Here is a 7,350-nt window from a genome sequence, read left to right on the forward strand (position 1 = left end):
GCTCAAAGACACAACACGTTGCCTCGGCTGGGGCTCGAACTCACGACCTTCAGATTGCTAGTCGAATGCCTTAACCACTTAGCCACATGCCCATGGGACTACATAAAGTGCACAAAACAGTGCAAGACAGTACAGTAATTAATAAACAAGACAATAGGCTCAGTAAAGGACAAATTACAATATAATAAATGTTTTAGCAGGAATTGAGAAAGAAATGAGCAAAATTGCAAGGAGAGTGGAGTGATGTTCAGTTGAGTGTGTGTGTGTGTGTAGGTTGGTGTCAGACTAGACTCAGGGAATTGAGGAATCTAATGGCTTGGGGGAAGAAACTGTTACACAAAGAAGCTGAACTGAGCAAATAAAAGATATAATCCTGAGAACATGAGTTGTAGAATCCTTGAAAGTGAGTCTGTAGGTTATAGAATCAATTCAGGCTTGTGATGAGTGAAATTATCCACACCAGTTCAGGAGGCTTATGCTTGTACCGAGGGCATTTAGAGATGGCTTGGTGGATGAAGCCCACATCCGTTGCATGAATACTTGTGGTGTTCTTGACTGATCCACGCCTTTCCAGTGGTCTTGCCTCAATTGGGACCAAACCTTGGGAAAAATCTCTGGTCAAAGTTAGTGTTTTTCATGCAATGATTCAGCTTCCTCTTTGGCAGTATTTATTTATTTTTTTAATATGGTAAGTGTAGTAATTTCTTTTTTATGTCTTGCACTGTCTTGCAGCCACACACCATTCACAACGTATATCAATGATGCTGATTCTGTGAGTCAGAGCAGTTTATTGTCCTGGATCCAGCATGTAAGTGCCATTACGAAGAAAGCATGGCACGTCTCTGCTTTCTTAGAAGGTTGCGAAGATTCAGCATGACATCTAAAACTTTGACAAGCTTCCACTGAATGGCTGCATCACAGCCTGATATGGAAACACCAATGCCCTAGAATGGAAGAGCCTACAAAAAGTAATAGATATGACCCAAATCCATCATGAGTGAAGTCTCTCCCACCATTGAGCACATCTACACAGAACGCTGTCGCAGGAAAGCATCATCCATCAACAAGGGCATCCACCATCCAGGTCATGCTCTCTTCTCACTGCGGCTTTCAGGAAGAAGATACAAGAGCCTCAGGAACCACACGATCAGGTTCAGGAACAGTTATTACCCCTCAACTATCAGGCTCTTGAATCAGAGGGGATAACTTCACTCAATTTCACCCGCCCTGTCACCAACTGTTCCAACTGAACTAGACTCACTTTCAAGGGCTCTTCATCTCATCTTCTCAGCGCTTATTGCTTATTTATTCCTTTTTTTCCCTTTCTTTTTGTGTTAGTACAGTGGCTGTCTGCCCTGTTGGAACTGTCTTTCATTGATTCTATTGTGTTTCTTGTGTTTACTAGTTTTGTGGCTCCTGAGGTTAATAATCAGCTCCCTGGTCTTGCTGACGTTGAGTGAGAAGTTGCTGTCTGGCTCTGCTCAGCTAGAGGATGGCAAATCTCTGGAGTTTGTTGCCACAAAAGGCTGTGGAAGCCAAGTTATTCTTTTTTCTCCGTCTTTCTTTTGATACTTGCACATTGGTTGTTGTCTGCCCTGTTGCGTGCTGTCTTTCATTGATTCTGTTGTGTTCCTTGTACTTATTGTGATTGCCTGCAAGAGAAGGACTCTCATGGTCATATATAGTGAAGAATATGTACTTCGATAATAAATTTACTTTGAACTTTTATACACAACAGGGTGCAATGAAATTCTCTGTATACACAAAGGTCACAGAGTCAGCGGTATTCCTGGTATATGGATGAAGCATATGCTCAGTGGCCACTTTATTAGGTACCTCCCGGTGAAATTGGATCCTCAGTTTCCTCACTTGCAGACTCCAGTCGGTTCGGATTGGCAAAAATATCTCCCCCACAATCTCCATCAGCACGGGTGTACGGGGTTGCGTGCTTAGCCCCCTGCTCTCCTCACTTTATCCTGATGAACGTAAGGCTAACCACAGCTCTAATGCCATATTTAAGTTTGCTGGTAACACCACAGTCATTGACCCAACCAAAGGTGGTGATGAATCAGCATATAGGAGGGAGATTGAAAACCTGGCTGAGTGGTGACACGACAACAACTTCTCACTCAATGTCTGCAAGACCAAGGAGCTGATTATTGACTTCAGGAGGAGGAAGCAGATGTCTGTGAACCAGTCCTCATTGGGAGGTCAGAAGTGATGAGGGGAAGCAACTTTAAATTCCTTGGTGTTATCATTTTCAGTGCCGTTATGAAGAAAGCCCAGTAGCTCCTCTACTTCCTTAGAAGTCTGCAAAGATTCGGCATGACATCTAAAACATTGTCAAACTTTTATAGATGTGAAGTGGAGATCTCACATCACAGCCTGGTATGTCCTTGAACAGCAAATCAGACAAAAAGTGGAGGATTCGACCCAGTATATCATGGGGAAAGCACCACTGAGCATATCTACACAGAATGCTGTCACAGGAAAGCAGCATCCATCATCAAGACCTCTACCACCCACACTATGCTCTCATCTTGCTGCTGCCATCAGGAAGAAGGTACAGGAGCCTCAGGACTCTCACCATCATGTTCAGAAACAGTTATTAGACCTCAACCATTAGGCTCCTGAACCAGAGGAGTTAACTTCACTTGCCCCACAGCTGAACTGCTCCCACAACCTACGGACTCACTTTCAAGGGCTCTTCATCTCATGTTCTTGATATTTATGGCTTATTGATTTATTGCTATTATTACTTTTTCTTTTGTATTTGCACAGCCTTTTGCACACTGGTCATTTGTCCGTCTTGTTGGGTGTGGTCTTTCACTGATTTTATTGTGTTTCTTGGACTTACTGTGAATGCCTACAAGAAAATGAATCTCAGGGTTGTAAATAATTACATGTAGGTACTTTGATAATAAAATTTACTTTGAATCTCTTAAAAAGAGTTTTTTTTGTGGAAATCTAGATGTAATCACTCAACCTAGGTTACCTTTTTATCATCTAGGCCTTGGAGCTCTGAGGCATTCAGATGACCCAGCACTGATCCCAACTCAAGGCAATTTATTCTTTGTAAGGGTGCGTACAAATACTTCACATCTGGCTTGCTAGCTCCAGCTAAACCTCTCCCCCGTCATACCCTCACCTTCCAGATGTACAGGTGAACATTCCACGAGCCTTTGATTACTTCTTTGTGCCTGGCTGCGGTCTGCAAGCCAGAAACCATCTGCTGCGGATAAAGTTAATTTCAGCGTGAATAAATCATCGATTTGGAAGTCAGTTGTTGATTTATGCAGCACCTGAAAAGTATCACGATTGTATATTTTCAGTATCACTACAGCTCCAGTTACCGTTGGTTTATAGAGCAGTCATCCTGCCTACATTGCTGTGTGGAACTGAATCGTGAATCACCTACAGTAGACACCTGGAAGCCCTGGAACCACCAGGGCCTTTTGAAACATTCTGAGCATCAGTTAAAAGGACAGACGCACTAATACCAGAGTACTCGAGGAAGCCGATGTGAATGGCATCTCCACCATGATAAAGCAACACCAACTCTGATGGATAGGCCATGTTATCTGGATGTCTAACTTAGTCCCTCCCAACAGATCCTCTACTCCCAGTTGAATGGAAGTCAGCGAGCCCCTGATGGGCAAAGGAAATGTTTCAAAGACAACATCAAAATCAGCCTGAAGAAATTCAACATTACGTCTAAAAACTGGGGAGGCGTTGCACTCAATAGGTACACCTGGAGAAAGTTGGTTCAAGAGGGAGCTGTGCTACATGAGAGCGACCTCCGATATGCCACGGAGAACAAGGGGCAGCTATGAAAGGAGACACTGAACAACCAAAAGACTCAATCACTAATCACAGCCATCACTTGTTCTTGCCCATTATAGATTATATATAGTCATCCGTTAGTCTCGTGAGACCATGGATTTGCACCTTGGAAGGTTTCCAGGGCGCAGGCCTGGGCAAGGTTGTATGGAAGACCAGCAGTTGCCCATGCTGCAAGTCTCCCCTCTCCACGACATCGATGTTGTCCAAGGGAAGAGCATTAGGACCCATACAGCTTGGTACCGGTGTCGTCGCAGAGCAATGTGTGGTTAAGTGCCTTGCTCAAGGACACAACACGCTGCCTCAGCCAAGGCTCAAACTAGCGACATTCAGGTCACTAGACGAACGCCTTAACCACTTTGTCACGCGCCATACTACATCAGAATATGAGGATCCCAGACTGGCCTCCGCAGTCACCAATAGACAGCTCCTAAGGACTTGATTCGAGTGATTACAATACTGCCGTGGTTGTAACGCTGAAGGTAAAATTATGCAGAACTAGATCCACTGACCATGAGACATGAAGGCAGCAGATCACCAGTCCTACGGAGGGCAGTAAACAGTTTTTGTTTCATCTCGGCCAAAAACATCGACTGTTTATTCCTCTCCAAAAATGCTGCCTGACTTTCTGAGTTTTTTTTGTGTGTACGTGCGTGCGTGTGAGTCGGCATGTGCGTGCGTGCGCATCTGTGCGTCTGTGTGCGTGATGATGTCTTTTTCATGCCTTTACAAGGTGCGGAGTGAGAGAGCGAGAGAGAGAGAGAGAGAGACTGTGTGACGCGCCCCTCCCCACACAGACACTTCTGCAGTGTTTTTCCCTTCATTTTACGAGGTCGAGTTGTGACCTCGACACTCAACCTGGCACGGATGGAAAGCGTACTCAGGAGCGGCCCCGACTGGATTCGAACCTGGGAACCTCCGTTCCGGGGTCCGGCGCTGATGTCATTGCGCCACCAGCCGACCCAGCTTCAAGTATTTTGTATACGTGTTGCTCTAGATTTCCAGCACCTACAGAACCTTTAGTTCTCATGATCACTAGTCTTGTGCTGTAGATCTTCCCTGTTCTCCAGAGAACGCAGTAAAACTCTGATATTGGAACATCGAGCTGCTGGATTTTCCAGACGGCTGGATGCTGTACCTTTGTTTTTCTCATGAGCACCAACAGACCATGAACCCATTAACTCTACCTTAATGTTGTTTGTCTGTTGGTGCTCATGAGAAAACACAAAGTTTTTTACTGTACAATAACAATAACAAACCAATTAATAACCTACCTTTCTAAATAATACACAGAACATAATGAATGAACTCATAAAATCGTAGAGTTATTCAGCACGGAAACAGGTCCTCTAGCCATGCTTGTTCAGGATGTGTGAAACACTCATAAAACACTGGAGGAACTTAGCAGGTCAGGCGCATTTATGGAGGGGAATAAAGAGTCGACATTTCGGGTCGAGACCCTTCATCAGGATGGAAAGGAAGGGAGAAGATGCCAGAATAAGAAGTTGAGGGGAGAGGAAGCTAGGATGTGATAGGTGAAGCTATGTGGGTGGAGGAAAGAGGGATAAAGTAAGAAGCTGGGACGTGGTAGGTGGAAGAGGTAAAGGGCTGAAGAAGAAGGAATCTGATAGGAGAGATCAGTGGACCAGGGGAGAAAGGCAAGGAGGAGGGGAACTAGATGATGGGCAGAGGAAGCCGGGGGGGGCAAAAGGAAAGCCAGAATGGTGAATGTGAAAAGAGATGGGGTGTGGAGAGAAATTACCAGAACCTCTCCATAGATTGCTCACTGAACTGTTCCTCTCGCACTTCGTGTGTGTTCCACAAAATTTACAGCATCTGCAGAATCTTGCGTCCAGATTACAGATTATACGGAGCTTTGAGATACCACGAAGGCGCTAAGTGATTTAGAGTCACACAGCAGTTCAAACCCTTGAGTCTGAGTCTGCTAGTCTCACTCTTTCTTCTTTCCATAATTCCCTGCTTTTTTAAAACAAATATGTGTTACTCCATTTCCTTTATCAAAGCCGCTATTAAATCTGTTCCCCTGGGTTTCAAATGTTACCCACTAAATGCTTGTGAAATTCTTGCAAGTAAGTTTTTCATTGCACCTGTGCATTCATGTACATAACGTAGAACATTACAGTGCAGTCCATTCGGCCCACAATCTTGTGCTGACTTTTAAACCTACTCCACAATCAATCTAACCCTTCCTGCCTACATAGCCCATTACCTTCTATTTTTCTTTCATCCATGTGCCTGTCTCAGAGTCTCTTAAATATCCCTGATGTATCTGCCTCTGCCATCACCCCTGGCAGTGCTTTCCGGGCACTCACCACTCTCTGAGTAAAAACCTACCTCTGCCATCTCCCCTGCACGTCTCCACTCACCTTAGAAGCAAGTCCTCTGGTAGTAGCCTTTGCCGCCCTGAGAAAATGACAATTCCATTTGTGCATATCAAAGTTCAAAGTTCAAGGTATATTTATTGTCAAAGTATGTATAAATTATACAACCTTGAGATTTGTCTTCTTACAGATAGCCACAAAATAAGAAACCTGAAAGAACCCGATTAAAAAAAAGACTAACACCCAAGGTGCAGAGAGAGAGAGAAATAAAACACATATCGTGCAAACAATAAATGCAATCAACAGCATTCAGAATGAAAGTGAGTCTGCAGACACAAAGCCCAGAGCAGGTCCAGAGCCTCAGTGTCAGTTCATCACACAGCAGGGCAAAATGCGGGGAAGCTCGCAGGCTTGAAGCCTGGAGCAGGCCCAGAGCCTCAGTGTCAGTTCATCACACAGCAGGGCAAAATGCGGGGAAGCTCGCAGGCTCGAAGCCTGGAGCAGGCCCAGAGCCTCAGTGTCAGTTCATCACACAGCAGGGTACAAAATGCAGGGAAGCTCGCAGGCTCGAAGCCTGGAGCAGCTGGAGCAGGACACATCCTCAGCCTCAGCTCCACAGAGAGCAAACATCACTGAGCAGCGCGCAGAACCAGCCTGACCCTCACCTCCGGTCCCAACACCCTGCCTTGAATCTGGCCTGGTACTTGAGTAGTTCAAACACCAGACCGTCCCCCGCACTAGGACCTGGGCCCACCCACATCACTACACTCTGGGCCTGGACCTAGGGTTGCCAACTTTCTCACTCCCAAATAAGGGACAAAAGTAGCAGTCATGGGACACTTGTGTTTACCCCGAGAAAGAGTACAATGACCATGAAGCCTTGCGTGGGCACCTGTGTGTGCATGCGTGACGTGCCCATGCATGTATATGCCAATTTTTTTCTACAAATCGGTTTTCCTGATTCTGATAAACTGTACATACATTATTTCTACTTTATATAGGCTGTGTATTTATCATATCATTCCTGCTTTTACTATATGTTGGTGTTATTTTAGGTTTTATGTGTTATTGGTATGATTTGGTAGGTTATTTTTTGGGTCTGGGTATGCTCAAAAGTTTTTCCCATATAAATTAATGGTACTTGCTTCTGCGCTTTACGCCATTTCGG

Source organism: Mobula birostris, chromosome 16, assembly GCF_030028105.1.
Source record: "Mobula birostris isolate sMobBir1 chromosome 16, sMobBir1.hap1, whole genome shotgun sequence".
In the NCBI taxonomy this organism is placed as follows: domain Eukaryota; kingdom Metazoa; phylum Chordata; class Chondrichthyes; order Myliobatiformes; family Myliobatidae; genus Mobula; species Mobula birostris.